The sequence below is a fragment of the Pogona vitticeps genome, chromosome 5 (genome assembly GCF_051106095.1).
Source record: "Pogona vitticeps strain Pit_001003342236 chromosome 5, PviZW2.1, whole genome shotgun sequence".
NCBI lineage: Eukaryota > Metazoa > Chordata > Lepidosauria > Squamata > Agamidae > Pogona > Pogona vitticeps.
In genome coordinates this window covers 59,359,597-59,380,652 of record NC_135787.1, presented here as the reverse complement: position 1 = coordinate 59,380,652, position 21,056 = coordinate 59,359,597, and the positions used below count along the sequence as shown (strand labels likewise).

The following is a 21,056-nucleotide window of genomic DNA, read 5'->3' as shown; positions in this document are numbered from 1 at the left end:
TAAATCCCATTGAAGAGAATGGAATATGGATCAACAATTATTCCATCTAAATATGCCTACTAGAGCTCTTATCCATACACACTGATGTTATTTCCAGGAGAATGCAAATTCAGAAGAGTATATGAATGTATGTTCCAATCCATGTTCTGACCTGACTAGTCAGGCACTGAGTAGAGGTGGATTGTGTTTTTCTGGGCTGTACAGGTAGGCAAGGAAACAACTGACGAAGTGCAGCAAAGGTAGGTAGCAATAACAGTAGCCCAACATACAGGTAATAGGTATATATTCTCTCTTCCTTTGTGTTTAGAGTAAGTGTAGTGGGAGAGCTTTCTTCCCCTTAGCAATGCCCTTAGCAATGCCATCACAAGCCAAATATAACTGGCTACGTAATGTCACATAATCAAAATTTTCAGACAATCTTTTACTAGCTAGGATCAAGAATAGGCAATGGAGGACCTTCAGGTCTTGTTAGCCTGCAGTTCCCATAATCCGTCACCCCTCAGTATATTGACTAGGGCTAATGGAAGCTGTAAGCTAAAAACAACTGGAGGGCTAAAATTGCCCACCAGTTGCTTTTAGTCTACAGCTCCCCTCAATCCTCATAAATATACAGAATGAATATCCCTGCATCAACATGTGCCAAAGGAGTGGAAGACAGTATTTTCATATTAAATACTCACTCTGAAACGGCAACTGTAATAGCAAAAACAACCCAGATAGGGAAGAGCACTAGTTTTAATAAGAGGCTGAACAATTCTGTGAAATTGAGGACCATTCAGCTTAAAATGGCAATTACATGAAACACAGAGATATTCAAATCATTCAGAGCACAAGGCAAGCCTTTTGTTAGCAGCAAATGGCTGTCTTTATAAAGAAGAGCATAAATACAAAATCAGTTCTTCAAAAAACCTATTTCCATGGATGTATCCACAATTCAAAACAGTCTGCTCTTGCTCTGTGCCAAATTTGGCAAAATTTGGGCAAATGGATTTTGAGTCATAATTTTTAAGAAGTAAACTAAATGTTCCCAGATTTAAAACAGACACTATAGGCCAATCTTGCTTATTTTGAAAGAGAATAATTGTCCCACCTTGCTTTTGGAGGGGGTGGTATAGGCTATAGGGGCTGAAATATTGTTTCCCCAAAAAGTCCTTTCAAAAGGGAGAAACAGTGATTTCTTATCACACTGAACATGCTTGGAACAGGCTGGCCAACAAAAACTTTTCAAAATTGTTGCAGCTTCATGGGCTGGGAAGGGAGATATTTGAAGACCTTAGGGCAATTATTAAGGGTCACAGAAAGAAAGTCAAAAGATAAGTTTTCTTTGAAGAGTTAAAATAACAGCCTTGTTTAAAGATAGTAATGGAGTGACAGTCCTCCATTTTACCATGTATCTCTAGGGACATATTTAAAGTATTTCTGCATTACAAAAGCACAGAGCAGTTATGTTTGTCACAGCGCCAAGTGCTTGCAGTAAACATTCTCACAGGACTTCTATGACCAGGCCCTTGACACAAGTTGTCAAAGGGGAAATCAGCCTCAGGTGTGGGCAATCTGAACTTCTGACCTTGTCAATCATGACTCAATAGAATTTGTAACTCTTTCATGGACAAACAGGGATTCAGAAACTCACTCATTTAAACTGTGGAATTTACAGTTCCTCAAATTAGGCACAGAGTAAGATCAGACTGTCAGCTACATCTGTTCCAAATGTGGTGCTGATCCTAAGTCCAATTTCAAAGTTATAATTTTTTGTTTGGGCTGCCCCCGTTTTTAGAATGGGGGCAGAATGTTGACTTGCTCTGCTGCAAAAGAACATCATTGCATTCTTGTGCAATTATAATATTGTAGTTTTGGTGCTCTGATCAGATAGTCTGGTTTCAGTTGTAGTCACAGATCAAAATGACTCTGTGGTCATGTGTTTGTGAGAGCATGTTTGTACTTTTTCTATTTTTTCCCCAATGAACATGTATGTTTCAAATGTTATCCAAACACTGTATCTGTGAAGATTCTCAGTCATCCAGGTGCGGTTACTGGAAGTTAAGCAGCTGAAGAAGCTGCTTGGATGAGTAGCGAAACCATGTATTTCTGCCAGTCAGCTTCCAGCTCAGGTCTGTTTTCTATGGCCGTGCCGGTCTCTCCTTTACAATACAAAAAAGAATCTCCTCTTTGTGGTACAAGAGCAATCAACACTCCTCAGATCATATTTGTTTTCAATTTTGCTCAAGGGAGCCTACTGAAATGTACTGTATATAGATGTTTTTTTCTGCCTGTACAAAGATTAAAAGCTATTTTGTAGGAAGGATAAAAGTATATTAAAGCTGATTTTAAGTAAATGTAAAAAAAGAAAGAAAGAAGTCCAGTTGTCATGACTCAACTTCCAGGTGCTCCAACCATTGTTAGAGAAATACTGTATGATTTCCAGTAACAGTTTTAAAAATTGTGTTTCACTTTGTAAAGCTTCACTGAAGATCACCATGTAAAAATGATAAATGATCAATGAGTTCCCATGAAAAAATAAATATGATGGCCAGTATTCTATTGCTAGACACAGCTACAGAGTAGAATAATTTTACAATCACTTCCTCTACACATGCTAGCAGCCTGCCTCACAGCAAGGAAACAGTTTAGTTCTTCACCTATTCACCCAGTCCCCCAATGATTGCTTTTCTAAGCCAGGAAGAGCAAGGACCCCACATATCCATGGCAGCTTTTATCTCTTCAAGGATGCTGTCCATATCCTCATACTGCACATATTGACAAGTATCCATCATAACAGGACAAGCACAAGCCAAAGCTGATACCAACAGGACCTACATTAACTACAGAGTCCAAATCACAGTGGATCTGAATGTCTTGTCTGCAAAATGCCATGCAAATTCTTCAAAGTGGATGAACAATGTGCTGCCAATTTAGTGGGGGAAAACATTCCTTACTGTGTGAACAACCAAGGAATATTTTAAGACTGATCTATGCATCATAACCCATAGTTTAAGGAGCACCATTTGATGTAGTACTAAATGAACTACTGTGTGACTTGATATAAGGAATCTGTGCCTTTGAAGGAGGTTATTTGGCTGCTCAAAGCAAAAGCCACATATGTTAGAAGTAACATAAAAATGTGGATGCCACAAACTGGATAATTACATACAGGAAAAGGATTTAATGAATTCTGAATAGATTGGGAGAGTCATGGTGGAGTCTTGACATCTTAGAAATCCTGAATACAAGCAGCCCATCTTTGTCTCTCTTTTCACAGAGTTATAATTAATTAAATTAATTGCATAGCATCCAGTCAGTTATGAACTATGGCAACCCTTTCCAGGGTTTTCTAACTATAGAGCAGCCATTCTCGACCCTTTTTTTTTTTTTTTTTGGCCATGGTGATGGCCATAAGCACAATATGAGAGAAACAGAGGCCCAATCAGGATGCCATTTAAGTAACATAACAAACGTTATAGGCTATATGGACCCCACTGAGAATGGCTGCTGTAGAGTTTACCATTCTTTTCTTATGGGGCCATGCTTCTTGCCTAAGGGTACACAGGCTGGCTCTTCTCCCTGGAGTCACAGTGCAGAAGCAAACTTCCATTCTCTGCCTCACAAGCCAGGTGCCTAACTCACTGAGCTATCCAGCCAGCCTTACTACTACTGAACTGGATAATGAATTGGTTTCAAACTGTTTCTTATTTGGGTTCCTTCTAGCAACCGTTAAGCACAGGCACTTTAAAAAACACATTAAAGTAAACATCTGCTCATTGATGTTACCAAGCTCATTGTACACAAGATCTCTCTCTCTTTTCATGCTTTCTTTTCAAGATGCACTGGCTCATCAGTCTACTTCTTCAGTATGTAACACTGATGAGTCCACAGGAAATAATAGAAGCTACTTTTTAAAAACGTTGATCTAAAGAAATGTTAATACATTCTATTCCAAATGTCAGGGTGAGGTGAGAAAATACTTCTCTTTTGTATTAGGTGACACTTTTCACAAACACAGTGTCTTGCTATTTTGTCTTGGATAATTAATGAGGAATCTATGATTAACTAATGCCTGGTTGATTTAAAATTCCACCCAAATGCATGCAGAATCACAGTCTTTGCGAACTGTGCCACTCTAGAGATGCCGGACAGATATAGTGCAGGTATACAGAACAGGAATTTGACTGTTGAAACATGTCTGTTATTAAGATTAAAATAAAAGCTGAAAAAGTAAGAAAAGAAACCATGGCTAAAATCTCATTGCTTAGAATGCTTAGTCACATTAGAGTAGGCCCATCGAATCAGTAAGGATTTGGTAAGTCAGCTCCTTTGAATTGATTTAGATGAGACTACTCGAGTTGCAACTTACTTTAGCTTTTAAGTAGCCAGGTCCCAAGCTGTACAGGGTTTAAAGATTAAAGATTAAAACTAGCACCTTGAGCTCAGTAAGCAATTGGCAACCATTGCAGATATTTCAGCATCAGTGCCATATGACTGCAATATTGTGCATCAGTTAGGAATCTAGCTGCTACATATTGCACCAATTGATGACCCCATAACTTTTTCAAAGTTAGCCCCATGTAGAGTGCATTCTTGTAGGAAATGTTGTAGCTGCCACAACTGCACAAAGAAGCTCCCCACAAGGAGCACTTCCAGACTATGAATCTTAATTATCAGGGTGAGTTCCAAACCCTTGACTGAATCCTGCCACCTGAGTCTGATTTTCTACTGAGCACAGCACCTCCATCGTGTCAGGATTTATTTTCAGCTTGTTCACCTTCTTTCAGCCCATTACTGAGCTCGGACAATGGACTGCTTCCTTGGTGTTGGATGAAAAGGAGCAGTAGGGCTGGGTGTCATCAGTATATTGGAATCAGTATTACCTTTCCCAGCAGCTTCATAGAAATGTGATATGGTATAGGGGCAGAAAGCAGCAATGATTTGAAACAAGAAAGAGACAAGGCAGGACTGCAGCTGAACATTAAGGCAAAAATCATGATTATAGAAGAACTCCCAGGTTGTCCATAGAAGAAGGGAATGATAAACCATATCTGAGCACTGTATACTTTGAAAACCCTGGAGAGGCTCACCATTGGAATCAAATTGGTGGCATATAATTACTATTTTAAAATGTAGCAGCTCAAAATGGAAGGAGATGAATAAATTACATTGCTCCTAGACCTGATGAAGAATACTATATTGTTTGATAGAAACTTTTCAGGAGTTTAGATTATTTGTGCTATGAACATATTAGTGGGGATAATTAAAAAGTTCACTCATACAGAATTCTGGTGTCAACAGGTGTGCTACTGGTGTATAAACATGAAGAATGAGTGGCTTACTATCAAAGTGGGTAGATTAATAAAACTATTAAAATAAAAAAAACACAGTAAATGTGAACAATGGATACTTGAAGCCTTAAAATAAAATTAGATCAGGAAAACAAATAAGTATAGGTTATTATAATTATTACTGACAATGCTATTTAGTATGATAGATATGGGCTGAAATGCTGTTGCTGTTGAAGTGGTCAGCTATGGTGATTTTTCATAAATTAAACATGTCCCATTTCTTTCCCAAAGATCCTGTGGCTCCTATGGAACCACTTTTATCACTGTGGGGTGTGGGACAGGAATTATTTAATTACCCAAATCATTGCTGCTTGGATGACTTCACCGGCACTGGCAATTTTTATAAGCAAATACTTCTCCCTCTGGTGCCTCTGCTGTAGCCCCTAATGTCTTCCGAACAGTTTAAGTGATTCCACAGGAGCCCCAGGACCTCTGGGGAAAAAATAAGAGATCTTTTATTTTTGAAAAATTGATGCAGCAGACGACATCACCAGCCTTATGCTGGTGCAACTTGTGCAATAAGATTTTGACCACGGTGCCAACCATCACTGCTCTTGCAGCATGTAACACACACACACACAATTTCTCTATGCTTTACTCTTCCTTTCCTGCCTAAAACTTCATTATATGGTTTATAAAAGTATGTAGGGCAAGATAACCAGTTTCCTTGAAAGATTAGGAAAATTCATCAGTTTTCTTCTCTTACGTGTGAGTGACTGCTGTAACTGAAAGAAATGTACTTCTGAGTAAAGACAGCACACTTTATTAGAAAGTACTGTGTTTATAGTGCACCTAGGAATATTTAAATAAGTGTTTGGCAAGCAAAAACAAAAGTACCTTGGCTATTCTGGCTCGAATCCTGTTCGTGCAGTGTTGTGCACATATGGCTGACGACACCATCAGCCATGGTCTTTAATCTTTAATTTAAAAAAATGCTCTGTTCACTTCCCTTAGGTTCTCAGGCTTCCTGGGGATCCCTTTTGACCTAGGGAAGTCTTTCAGCTACTTGGTACAAGCGGGGGGGGGAGCCTTTAATCCCCCAAAATTGCCACCACTGGCAATTATCAAAATGATGTACAAGAAATTATCAAAATGATATACAAGAGAGCAGGAGAGGGACATGGGGAGAATATTAAGATAAAATGATTGCATACATTCTAGCAAGGGAAGTTTGTATTGTCCACGTTCACAATAACAGCAAAAATAAAGTCTTAGTAGGGAACTGTGGAGCTGAAAAAACAGAAACTAATATACACATTTAATTAAGTCTAAAATGACTTCATGGGCCTCATTTTCCTACTGAAACATTGAAATGAAGATTATTTTCCAGTATCCAGGTGTCAATGAAATTTAAGTGCCCAGCAGACTGCTGGCCCACCCAGAGATTATTAATGCACTATTAATCTACTTGGGCAACTTGAGAGTGTCATTTAACTTCACTGCCTGTAAGTATAAAACAGCATCATACTGTGAAAGTAATGGTAACACTTAAAAGTCCCATTGTTATTAATTCATTTTACATGCACTGTAATCACACTGGTCTTAATGAATTCATTCAGCATGTCACTATCGCATACACTTTTACATCCTATTGCAAATCGCTAGTGTTAATTATTATGGTGAAGCAGATAAAGACTCCTTTTAAAAACAATGCATTTCAAATTTTGCTGATATTTTTAATCCAAGAAAACACATTCTTTGGATTTATTAGTTACCTTTCAGTACTATCTTTGTTCAAAATACAGTACATCATTAGTTTTCCCTATTGTTCTTACTGTAAAGCAACACTTTAGTGTTTATTTCTATTTTGGAACCCATGTTTCAACTTTTAACTTAACCTTATATAATCAACAAGGTGATCTAAACCAGTGGTCCCCAATCTTGGACCTCCAGATGATCTTGGACTTCAATTCCCAGAAATCCGGGCCAGGCGAAGTGGTGCTGAAGGCTTCTGGGAGTTGTAGTTCAATAACATCTGGAGCCCAAGGTTGAGGACCACTGATCTAAACCAAAGCTAAGAAATAATCCATTAAAATTAATTTTTTTAATTTATTTTATTTATATCCTGCCTATCTGGTCGGTTAAGACCACTCTAGGCGGCTTACAGCATAAAAATACACAATAAGTATATACAGTGGTGCCTCGCTTAATGATGTTAATTGGTTCCATTTAAAAAATTGTTATGTGAAAACATCGTTAAGTGAAACACCATTTCCCATAGGAATGCATTGAAAACCGGTTAATCCGTTCCAATTGGAACGGTTTGCCGTCCTTAAGTGAAAATCGGCATAGGAAACATCGTTGAGTGAAACGCGGTTCCCCAATTGAAATGCATTGAAGCCGACTCAATGCATTTTAATGGGTTTGCGAAGTCCGTTTTCACTCCTGTAAAAGTGTCTTAAACTGTTTGAAACCTGTTTTAAATGCTTGCAATCGTTAGCCCACCTCCTGAAACCTACGCAAACGTAATTTGGTGTTGTTCTGAGTCTTCGTTAATTTTTGGTGAATTTTTTTATTCTCCATTGAAAGCCATTGGACGGACAGTTCAATGGATTTAAATGGAGAAAACAAAAAATCACCAAAAATTAACGAAGACTCAGAACAAAACCAAACTAAGTGTGCATAGGTTTCACAAGGTGGACTACCGAATCCAAGCATTTAAAACAGGTTCCAAACATTGTAAGACACTTTTAAATGAGCGAAAAGGGACATCGGAAAGAGCTTCAAAAGCAGGGAAACGGAGATCAAAGAGCCCTTTCCGATGTCCGTCCAGTGGCGAAAACAGACATTGTTGAGTGAAAATCCCCCACAGAGAACATCGTTAAACGATGCGGAAAATTCCTAAAAGAAACCCATCGGTAAGCGAATTCTGCGTTAAGTGAGGCAATCGTTAAGCGAGGCACCACTGTATATGAAATGGTTTTTACATAGTAAAACACATTTCAACAAAATGGGAGCAAAGAATTGGGGGGGGGAGGAGAAAAGAACATCAGGAATTGACTGGAGGGAAGGCCTGCCGAAACATCCATGTTTTTAGTTGATTTTAAAAGATACCCAGCGAGGGAGCCACGCGAATCTCAGGAGGTAGGTTGTTCCAGAGGCGAGGAGCCACCGCCGAGAAGGCCCGATTTCTTGTCTTTTCCTTCCAGGCCTCCCTTGGCGTTAGGCTCCTCAGCCTCACCTCCTGGCTCATGTGAGTGACATGGGTAAATCTTGGTGGGAGTAGGCGTTCCCCCAGGTATCGAGGCCCTAAACCGTTTAGGGCTTTGTACGTAAGCATCAACACTTTGAAGTCGATGTGGAACCAGATGGGCAGCCAATGCAATGCGGCCAGAGTGGGCAAGATGTGTTGGTATTTTTTCACTCCACTAAGTAGTCTGGCCGCTGCATTCTGCACCACCTGGAGTGTCTGCAACAGCCTCAAAGGCAGCCCCACATAGAGCGCATTGCAGTGGTCTAATCTTGAGATTACGAGCGCATGCACCAAGGTAGTGAGTGCCCAAACATCGAGATAGGACCGCAGCTGGGCTATCCACCTAAAAAAGGCAGTACGGACCACGGATGCCACCTGAGTTCCCATAGTGAGTGCCGGGTCCAGATGGATCCCCAAGCTGCGGACCCCATCCTTGGCGGGAAGAGTCACCCCCTCCAAAGAGAGGGAGTTTCCCAGGCCCCCAACTGTGGGGGCACCCACCCTCAGTACCTCCATCTTGTCCGGGTTCAGCCTTAGCCCATTCTCCTGCATCCATTGCAGTACAGTCCCCAGGCAGCGCTGAAGGGACAGAACGGCATCTCCTGCGGTTGGTGAAAAGGAGATGTAGAGCTGAGTGCCCGGTAGTCTAATTAAATTGGCCTGTCATGAACTAATGACTAGTTATTTTGAGAATCAAAATGGCAAACAGCACTATTTTATCTTTTCTCATTGCATTAAATTATTACTGACATTTCTAGCAATTCTAAATGATACTTTAAAGTGTAATGCTTTAAGGAATGAACTCATGAAAAAACCAACAAATTATATTCCTTAATATTTTAAACTCATTGAACTGACTTGTCTTATTGGTTGACTATTAATTTGTTGGCTGTATCTCGAAGACTTCCAACCTCTATACAGGCCAGAAAGCTTTGCCCTAAATACATGTTGCTACCTCCGACAAATGCTCTGTGATCAGTAATTTGCTCCCGAAAGTTATGCCTTTTGCAAAACTGTGAAACAGATTTTCAACCACTGGCAATCCTCCTGCTACTCTCAGGTAAATGGCAACATTTCACAGCAAATTGCTGCAAATTACAAAGTTAGTGTGAACATTATTTTCTGTCAAGTCACACAACAAATAATGTCTACAGTTACTTTGTAACTTGTAATAATTTGCCATCAAAAGTCACACCACTTATGTTACACTAACAATAGTATTTGGACCATTTCATTTCTATATGCTATACCAGTGGTTCTTAACCTTTTTGAAACAAACGCCCCCTTGAGCCATTGAGGAAGTTAGCATCACCCCCCTCTTATTTCTTATTATATCTTATTTATTTTTTTTGTTTGCTTGTTTATTTATTTAAGACACTTAAATCCAATGACCCCTGAAAACAAAATTCAATTCCAAGAAAGTGAAATGCCCCCAAAAAGTAACATTTAATGATTTAGTTGCAAGCGAATTTTAAGACTCAAAAAGAAATATAAAAAGGGCATAAAATGCAGGAACTAAAAATTTCAAGATGAAAACTTTGAAACTAAATTAAGATAGGAGGAAAATATATATTCATGCACATTGTAAAAAGGCTGCAGCCATCTTCACAGGTTTGGCTTGCTCCAGCGCCCCCTACAGCTCTCTTCTGCTTCAGCGCCCCCACGCCGCCCCTTTTCGTTCTACCACCCCCCTGAAAAATGAAATTGCCCCCTGGGGGGCATTATCGCCCAGGTTAAGAACCACTGTGCTATACACATGCAATGGAATTTGTAGGAGCTGATTTCATATTGTGCCTATTAGCATAATACAGCTTTCTTCCTTCTGCCACTCCGCAACCCTCTATACTGTGTGAGCGTTTGGATGTATTCCCAGCCAGCTAGAGCAGGTTTGTGGGGCATACTGGGGATGCAGGAGTTCTGTTAGTAGAAGATCCAAATAGGTTCTGAGTACAGTATTTAAAGCACTCAAACAATAACTAATTGCTTACGCCAGCATAATCACATATTTAGACACACAATAACGATATAGCATTTATCTATAATACACAGTTACAGCAGTGTGATGCCACGTTAACTGCTGTAGATTGTTTCTTAAAGAATCCTGGAATTTGTTGGGGTACTTATAGTTTTGTACAAGAGAGCTTTAGTGCCACAGTTCAGCATACTATGTAGGAATTCTAAGTACAGTATTTCAAAAGATTGCAAACCCCAGGTTCTATAGGATGGAGCAAGGACATTTAAAATTATATCAATCTGCTATACCTACATAGTGTATATACATTTCTAGTTTCCCAATTTCCTGGATACTCATTACAAATCAGTTTGCACTTTTCTGCCAAGTTATCCATGTATCGAAAATGGCACTTAGTGGAAAGATAGTCACATAATCTGTAGAACAACACTAGTAGAAAAATGGCTCCTGAAAAACCACTCAATTCTTTTCATATGCTTAGAGCCAAATGGATGTCGGCTCATTTTTCATGAATTGAATTTCAGCTCCATGTGACCAATTGCAGAAGACTTTTACATGATTTCAGTATTTTTGATTTCAGAATAATGAAGAGGGTGATGTGAAAAACAGGCAATGTACAGTTTGGTCCGATAAATTCTACTGTATGCACATTGCTACTAGTTACATACTGTATACTGCAATCAAAGAATGCAACAAGCAATCCTAAATAAAAGAGGGGACATAATTTGCATCTGTAGGAAGAAAAAGTGTCACAAGGGATGGAATCCAATTGGTGTTCATGTAAGGTCTTTGTAACTTGCCCCAGTCAACTGTTGCTGAATGATGACACACCAGGGCACAACATGGTCATGTGATCAGATCTATGATCTGGTGCACAACGGAGACACATGCTGTCTGAGATGCACAACTGGAACAGGCACTTGTCAATTAGCCACAATTAGCTGCAGCAAGTTACACAACACCCAGTAGGATTTTGGCCAAATTGTTTTCATTCATTCTTATGAATGTTATACAGCTCTAATCAGTTGTAAACCAATTCAGAGGATGACATATTTCTAGGACTGCAGAGATTGAGAGAAATGTCAATGCTCCAAAAAGTTAGAAACAAAAGTATTATGTCAATATTTAATGGGTGAAGACTAGGATTCCATCACCATATACTATAATATATTAAAATAGTCTTGAGACTATTTTAAATCTTTTCTTGTTCATTTTAAGTATTATTGTGGGTTTGTTGTTGCATAATTATGTTCACAAGTACAGTACACAAAATAAATATGAATTGTGTTTTCTTTCTCTTTCACTTCCTATATTTGAACTATTTAAATCTCAAAATCTTTCCATTCTGAATAAGAAAAAAAAATTGGTATTTTTTAAAAAAAACTCAATTTAAAAAAAATCTCAATTCTGGAGATTGAGAGGCCGAAGATTAATTGAGAAAAGAATAAAAGGTTGCATTCAATGGTGACTTTGAATTACCAAAAAATTCTCACTCTTACACAGGAGCAGCTCATGTACTGCGATGTGGAGGTGCCTCATCCTAAAATTCTGGGGCGTGCCCCACTGCCCCAGTCACAAGTTGCACTCACACTTACAACAGGCAAAGGGCCTTGGAAGTACCCAATTTCTACCATTTCCCTAGAGCAAACCAGTTTGATGTATTCTACACTGCTCCTGAAAGTTCTTTAACATTCAGGTGCACCTTTTCAAACACAGTGGCCTACAGTAGTAAGGAAAGGGACTGGCAAAAATTAATTGATCTGCTGTGTACAAGGCTTTCCAAAAGCACAAAACTATCATTAGATAAATCTCTACACAAGACAAGTAACCTCAATGGTATAAAAAAAAAACCCTCAAAAGTTTAATTGGCTAATTGACACAAATTCATCAGCTAATTATTTAATCACATGCTAAAATATTGAATCTAATCAGATTTGAATTAAAGCTGTCTCCCATCAAACTTCATTACTTTCAGATGAAATTATAATAAATAATCACTGCATGCAAGTGCAGGAACAAACATATGTAAGATAATCTTCCTGGCAATAAATAACTGGCCTGCCATTTCCATTTATATTTGGACATGAGTAGGAGGTGTTATTTCAATTAAGGATAAATTCAGCTATCTTTAAAATTATCTTAGTTATTACCTGTTTTTGTCATTCTGTTAACTTATCTAAGTTATTTAATTAAAAAGTTGAACTTCGTTAAAGGTTTTACTAACCATGCTACAGATTAATAATAATACTGCATTTAAAATAAAGACATTGATAATTTTGGAAGGGAATTTTCTTTTATTTTTAAATGAGTTAACTAGGTTTAATGAAATCAAAAAGATCCATTTGGGTATCTTTATTTTGTGATTCATGCTACAACTGTTAAAACAGAAAAACTGCATGTGTTTATTTGTATGTTTGTGTGGATATGGATGAGTAAGACAGGTGAGGAGGGAGGGAAAGGAAGATTCAGTTATAATTAATCCCAGTGAGCTCATGGAATATGTGTCAGGATCTAAATGGGTCCTTACACTGGTGGAAGATCTGTCAACAGATCTTAGAAGGAGGAGATTTCTCTGCCTTCACAGAACCTCGACATCTCAGCTGCCTTTGATACCGTCGACCACGGTATCCTCCTGGGGAGGCTCTCCGAGTTGGGAGTCGGTGGCCTGGCACTCGCCTGGCTCCGCTCCTTCCTGGAGGACCGCCCCCAGAGAGTACAGCTTGGGGAGAGAGTCTCGGCCCCGTGGAATCTCAATTGTGGGGTTCCACAGGGGTCGATCATCTCCCCAATGCTGTTTAATATCTATATGAGGCCGCTGGGCGGGGTCATCAGGGGGTGTGGGGCATCGTGTCATCAGTACGCTGATGACACACAGCTCTACATCTCCTTTACACCAACTTCAGTGGATGCCGTCCGGTCCCTGCAGCGCTGCCTGGACACTGTACTGGAATGGATGCAGTCAAATGGACTGAGGCTGAACCCAGACAAGACGGAGGTCTTGAGGGTGGGCGGCCCTTCCGTCAGCGGCATAGGTGACTCCCTCTCCTTTGGAGGGACGACCCTTGCCGCAAAGAGTGAGGTCCGCAGCTTGGGAATACATCTGGACCCGGCGCTTACCATGGAAACCCAGGTGGCGTCCGTGGTTCGCTCCGCCTATTTTCATCTATGGCGGATTGCCCAGCTGCGACCATATCTTGATCGGGGGGCCCTCACTACTCTAGTCCATGCGCTCGTAATCTCGAGATTAGACCATTGTAATGCACTCTACGTGGGGCTGCCTTTGAGGCTGACGCGGAAACTTCAGATGGTCCAGAATGCAGCAGCCAGGCTCCTTAGTGGGGTGAGAAAACACCAGCATATCTCCCCCACCCTGGCTGCTTTGCACTGGTTACCCATCCGTTTCCGCGTTGACTTCAAAGTGCTAATGATCACTTATAAAGCCCTAAACGGTTTGGGACCTCAATATTTGGCAGACCGTCTTCTCCCACCCAGATCTACCCGAATCACCCGACATAGCCAGCAGGGGCGGCTGAGGGGTCTGACGCCGAGAGAGGCCCGGAAGGAAAAAACAAGAAACCGGGCCTTCTCGGCGGTGGCTCCTCGGCTGTGGAACGCCCTTCCAACAGAAATTCGGCTGGCACCCTCGCTGGGTGTTTTTAAAAGCCAGTTAAAAACTTGGTTATTCAAGCAGGCCTTCCCTCCAGTCAATTAAGTATTTCTCTTTTTCTTTTTCTTTGCTATTCCATCTTGGTAATCCTCTCTTTAAATTAATTGTTTTAAATTGAAACTGTAGTTGTAATTTTTATGATTTTATATATTTTTATACTGTTTTGTTTTATTTTGTAAGCCGCCCCGAGTAGACATGGTCTAGAGGGGCGGGGTAAAAAATCAAATAAATAAATAAATAAATAAATAAATAAACCTTCCCTTACCACACATGAAACTCTCTGCTTCTCTCTCCCACATTTTGTGGCACTTGAAAATCTGCTCTGAACATTTCAGCCCTCTGGTGCAGATACTGAGAGAGGATGAACAGCAGGGGGAGGGGAGATCCATCTCTTCCCAGAAGTTCCTAATAGGTATCTTCAATCAAGTTTAAGGAAAACACCTGAATTCTGAACTGTTTGAAAGTGGCTGCTGTAGTTTTTTCAGGCTGTTTGGCCATGTTCTGGGTTTTTTTTCTTCCTAACGTTTCGTCTCTGTGGTCAGCATCTTCAGAGGACGGGAGTTAGAACTCTGTGCTCTGGAGCTGGCATCTTCGCCACAGAGAAAGCCTTCAAGAATACATTAAGTTTGAAAATGTTCAACATACTGTAGATCTCTTCTCTTTGCCAAGTTGGGCCATTGTTGCCATTTTTCCATGCGCATTGCAGTGTAAGGACTTTAACAGAGAATCAGTGTCCATCCATGAAGCATACTGAGGGGGGACATGATTGAGACATATAAAATTATGCAAGGGATGGATAAAATAGATAGATGGAAGCTCTTTTCCCTCTCCTGCAACACCAGAACCAGGCGACATCCACTCAAATTGAGTGTTGAGAGAGTGAGAACATACAAAACAAATTATTTCTTTACCCAGCATGTTGTTAGTCTGTGGAACTCCCTACCACCGGATGTGGTGATGGCATCTGGCCTAGATGCCTTTAAAAGGAGATTGGACAGAGTCCTGGAGGAAAAGTCCATTGCAGGTTACAAGCCATGATGGGGATGGTTTATCTCCAGGTTTAAAAGGATGGTATCTCAAAGGGGAGGGGTATCAGGAGACAGGTATCTAGTTGTCTCGTGTGCTCCCAAAGGCATCTGGTGGGGCCACTTGTGAGATACAGAAAGCTGGACTAGATGGGCCCTTGGCCTGATCGATGTTCTTACACGTACTGAAATCAACTTGCAAAAAGTATAATGGAAAGCATGGCTGGAGAAGAATATATTCAATTCTTCAAAAAACCTCCAGTTTATAAATCTGGGATATTGTGCTTCTGTATCCATAATTCAAAACACCGGGAAATAGCCCAAAATTGCTACCCAATATCATGTCCACGTTGCTTGCAGGAAAAAGCAGGCCAAGCTTTACATAGCAAAAGGCAGCAATCAAGATGATCTACAGGATACTCTTTTTGTGTTCACTCCATTCGCAAAGAACCATCAAGCAAGAAAAAAAATATGAGAAGTTGAATCTTTTTTTCATTAGTTAACCACTACTCACCCAAACACAAAGCAATAGGCATGGCTGTTTTTCGACAAGTATGAATGGAGGCAGACAGGCATTCTAATGACTGAACAGGGCTAGAAATGAAATGAAGTCTGAAATGGAGAGGAAGGATGTGGGTCAGGACATTGCCACTTCACTGCGCAAGAAAACAAGGACAGACATAAATTGAATAGAAAAATATAGGATGGCATTAGCTTTAGCAGTGGGATTTTCCCTCTTTTTCCCCATCTCAGAATCAGCGTAGGAGCTGACAATGCACCTAGTCCTTTGTTAGAAAGCACAAATTTAGTCTTCCTCAAGAAAAAGAAAAAGGAGGGAAATGACCAGAAAAAGAAAAGAAAACGAGAGATGATGCTTTACCTTGGTTTTACTGTGCTATCTCTGAAAGCATTGCTGAACCAGCCAACCATATTCTGAAACAGACTAAAAAAAAACATGCTAAATAATTTACTTCTTGAAAGGAGATATGTGTACAAGGCGCCTAACAAACTAGAGTGAATGTTTACAAGCAAGTCATATACTAGGAAAGTGTACTTTACAAGAAAAAAAGAAACCCTAATGCAAGATTAACTATAGTGCAGCAAATGACAAATCATAAATTAGTCTTTCAAGAAAGTATATAGTTATTTATGAAGAGAAGCATTAAGATCTGGCTCAGAAGCATATAAAACTCACTATACTTCAGATAATTTTTCCTGAACCTATCTTAGCTAGACACTAAAGCAAACATTAATGTCCGTTGCATATAATTTATTTACTATTCAGTTCCAATAGGTATTCATTATCTCAAGTATAAATCTCCGGAAAAAAAGAAACTTAAATGGTAGCTAATCCATGTATTTGTTGTCTATGGAAATATATAAAATCTCATAAGAGAATAAATTACAATTTAAAGTACAAATCATTCATAGCTGCATCAGCCAATCCTTGTGATACCTTCATTTAAAAATCTTTTGGTATTTGAAAATAGTGCTCAGATGGTTATGACCTCAATCACATTTTAACCTGTAAATCTGGCACCTATCTGACAAGGACAAAGATGAGAAGATTGATCTATGCTGGTATACCTGCCAATTATTATGTTTGCTTTTATTAGGAAAAATCGAAGATGTATGAAAGCAATCTTCAGGGAAAACAATAAATAATAAAAACAAGACTCGAATTCAAACAGTGGCATCAGATATTTTAAATTAAGACAAACCCCTTTGGCTCCCACTGGTACAAGATGGTCCCACACAGAAAAATAATAATAATAAAATATTCCTCTGATTCATGGCACTGTTCAGTTTAAGAAAAAAGGAAACACAGTAAATGCTTCCCTATCCAGAGCAATGTCACATGTTCATTGTCTGGAACAGTAATGGGTATCTCCCTGAACTGGTTTATACATAGTGTGTATACAGTTGCAATTGATGGGATTACACACTTTACCACCTGTGCAACCTTGGCCAAGCCACACAGTTCCTAAATGCTAGCAGAAGGAGAAAATGCAAACCATTTCTGAGTATTCTCGAAGGCATTTCTGAGTACTTTATACCTAGAAATCACTGGGAAGGTTTCCATAAGTCAGAATCTACTTGATCGCACATATATTTGTGGCACAAGGCTGGGGCAAGGAACACTTCAAATTTGCAATTCTGAATAATCAGGCAAAGAATAACATGGGTTGTGAGGGTTGCTATAATCCCCACCACCACTACTACTCGTAGTACACTCATTTCCTTAGGGGTAATGACCACTGCAGTTCTACTACTTTTAGTCTGATCTCTTTTCTTTTTATCCCTAATTAGACATAATAACCATTGAGACTGCAAGTGGACTAAAAAGGAGAAATAAAGATAGATGTCATTGTATTGGCCCCTCTAAATCTACAGATTGTGTAAGCTCAAACATGTGTTAACCACTAGATGGTTCAATACTGAATCTTAAGGACCTGTTAAAATTCTAAATGCCACCTCCCTCTGTTTTCAGTCCTCGCGACATCCAGGCTGGCAAACAGCAGAAGCCCTTAGAAATAGCACTGGGAATGCTGTTATGTCCTGTGACAGAAATACCTCCTGTTAAACAGTAGCAAAAGGATGCTAATTAGCAGATAGGCTTACATTTTCTGATCACTACTTTAGTGGGCTACTGCTGTGCAGTGTAATAGTCAGAAAATCAAATCTTCAAATATCACTAATGTGAATTTTCAGTGTTTCAATGCTTCAGGGTACCATCTTTCAAACTTGCTTGATTGGGAATATTACCTACTCTATCTTGTACACCATGATTATTTTATATGTACACAGTTTTATTCTTAGCAGTGAACATAAACTGGATTTATTCTGAGCCTATCAAATGTTTGCAAAGAATCTTTGAACGATTCTTTGCTTGGAGCACAACTATTTTAAAACAATCTGATACGTTATGGTTGTTATTGCTGACCTGTCTGAAAAACTGCATGTTAAAATGCAGCACCAAAGAAATGTAGATAAGGCAGGTATTTATTTTTTATTTTATATTTTGCAATGGGAAACCGGTATGTTTTATGAGTGAGAAAAATAAATTGTAATTAGGAGTGTTGAAAGCGTGCACAGAATAAAGATATTCTGGTCAACATTAAAGCTGTGTACATTATATGCTTTTCTGGTAGCACACAGGGAAAACGATGAAAACTATAACAATTTTCCAGTACATTAACACATATTGTATAGATAGAATGCTTTGCTTCAGTGGCTTTTGCATAGAAAAGCCCTGGAAAAACATTATTAGCTTTAGCTTCTAAATGTTCACCCTCATTGGAAAAACAACAACATACAGTATTCATCTGGTACAAATGAGAAACAACAAAAGGACCTCAATCTCTCTCTCATGTTTTGGACAACTGAAAATAGAATAAAAATAGAATCTAAATCTCTAGGTAAACTGGTAGAAGAATGTTTTGCACCTGCAGAAGGCAATTAAGGCACAATATTGTTCATATACATGTTGTGAGGCTGGTACTCCACAGTGACAGATCAGATAAAGGCCTTTCCATTTCTGGTTTTATTAAAGATTTCCTTGCATTAAGAACATTGGCCAACATGGACAGATCAGCAGGGCAACCTATCATGCGAGCAGCATTACAAATACTATCAAGTGATGTAAATGCTACTTAGGAAGAATCTGTCTGTTTCCATACATATATTAATAGTAGCAACATATGGTCTTCATCTGCCGCTTGATGATGAAGTGTACTCCCCTTGGACAATGGGATTAACTTAATAAGTAACACTGGCTGAAGTCCTGTTGCATAGTAAATTAAGTTGCAGCTACAGACTGAACTAGTGGGAATACGGTCAGCCTATTATTCCATAAACTCCACTGACTCAACGGGCCTACTTTAGTTGTGACTTACTATACTAAGCAACAGGAGTTCATGTTTCACTCCTTACTCATCAATGGTCTCTTCTTTTCATTCTGTTCTCTATTTTCTTTATGCCTTTCCCAGCTTGCCTGAATGTGGTTTATTTTTTGTACAGTATTAAGAATTCATGTCTGCATTGACGTAAATTGCCTTGAAATATTAACTGATATATTGACTTCAATTCAATTGCACAATCACCATACATACAGTCCTGTGAAGATCCAGCTGCTCCCCTTGGAAGGTTCCAATTTCCATATGTAATTCTAGTAGCTTGGCCACCTGAAAGGCTCCATGTGCCTTTAAAGCAGAATAAAATACGGAACTTCAGGAAGTTACCTTTTTGTGGCAGCTGCAGAGTAGAGTTGTAGCAGTTTCAAGGGTCCAGAAGAATCTTTGATGTCCAAGCAAAGTAAGGTAGAATTTCTGCTTTTGGAGACCACAAGAATCAGAATCTAATGGTTAATCCCAAATAGTGTAAATCCTTTAAATTAATGGGATTTACACATATGTAGATATTGTTGTTGTTTAGTCATTAAGTTGTGTCTGACTCTTTGGGACCCCATGGAACAGAGCACAACAGGCCCTTCTGTCTTCTACTGGCTTCCAGAGTTGAGTTAAATTCATGTTGGTAGCTTCGATGACACTGTCCAACCATCTCGTCCTTTGTCGTCCCCTTCTCCTCTTACCTTCACACTTTCCTAAAATCCGGGTCTTTTCCAGGGAGTCTTCTCTTCTCATGAGATGGCCAAAGTATTGGAGCCTCAGCTTCAGGACTAGTCCATTGACCACTATCCTGTTAAATACATCTGCTAATGTAATGACAGTGATTTAACTATCAGCAGTGAATTGCCCTAAGTGAAGAAATTAGAGTAAGCTTTTCCTATTACATACCAATCATGTGACCCAGTGTGGAATAGAAAATTAGCTATTGTGGCTTCTTAACTTGCTGCAATTTGACAGGTAAAGTTATACCTCTTGGATTCTGGCCATGTACCTTTGAAATGCTTTACATAGTGTTTAGGTCTTTTTTTCAGCCTACATTAACGGATTATGTCATCTTACATTAAAATATTATTCAGTTGTATAATATTTGAATAACTACTAACTCAATAATATACAGAAAAAATGTATAAATCATACAGTAAAAATAAATTTGTTTAATCATTAAATCGTGTCCGACTCTTCATGACCCCATGGACCAGAGCACGTCAGGCCCTCCTTTCTTCCATTGCCTCCCACAGTTGAGTCAAATTCATATTGGTGACACTGTCCAACCATTTCGTCATGTGTTGTCCCCTTCTATTGCCTTCACACTTTCCTAACATCAAGGTCTTTTCCAAGGAGTCTTCTCTTCTCATGAGATGGCCAAAGTACTGGAGCCTCAGCTTCAGGATCTGTACTTCCAGTGAGCACTCAGGCTTGATTTCCTTTAGAATGGATAGGTTTGTTCTCCTTGCAGTCCAGGGGACTCTCAAGAGCCTCCTCCAGCACCACAATTCAAAAGCATCAATTCTTTGGTGGTCAGCCTTCTTTATGGCCCAGCTCTCACTTCCATACATCACGACTGGAAAAACCATACCTTTGATTATTCGGACTTTTGTCGGCAAGGTGATGTCTCTGCTTTTTAAGATGCTGTCTACGTTTGTCATCACTTTCCTCCCAAGAAGCAGGTGTCTTTTAATTTCGTAGCTACTGTCACCATCTGCAGTGATCATGGAGCCCAAGAAAGTAAATCTGTCACTGCCTCCATATTTTCCCCTTCTATTTGCCAAGAGGTGATGGGACCAGTGGCCATGATCTTGGCTTTTTTACTGTTGAACTTCTGACCATTTTTTCCACTCTCCTCTTTCACCCTCATTAGGAGGTTCTTTAATTCCTCCTCACTTTCTGCCATCAGAGTGGTATCATCTGCATATCTGAGGTTGTTGATATTTCTTCTGGCAATCTTAATTCTGTCTTGG

General features: G+C 39.4%; 1 protein-coding gene and 1 long non-coding RNA gene across 5 annotated transcripts in view; one reads left to right on the top strand and one right to left on the bottom strand.

The window, feature by feature from the left end:
* TENM3 (teneurin transmembrane protein 3) overlaps positions 1-21,056 on the bottom strand; it is a 1,852,170-nt gene that overhangs the window by 1,051,202 nt on the left and 779,912 nt on the right. The window lies entirely within an intron of this gene.
* The window catches only part of LOC144589401 (uncharacterized), a 32,209-nt gene continuing 25,669 nt past the window's right edge, over positions 14,517-21,056 (top strand). Inside the window, exon 1 of the long non-coding RNA XR_013545486.1 lies at positions 14,517-21,056. This exon is cut by the window's right edge and continues 23,968 nt beyond it. This is a non-coding gene — a long non-coding RNA (uncharacterized LOC144589401).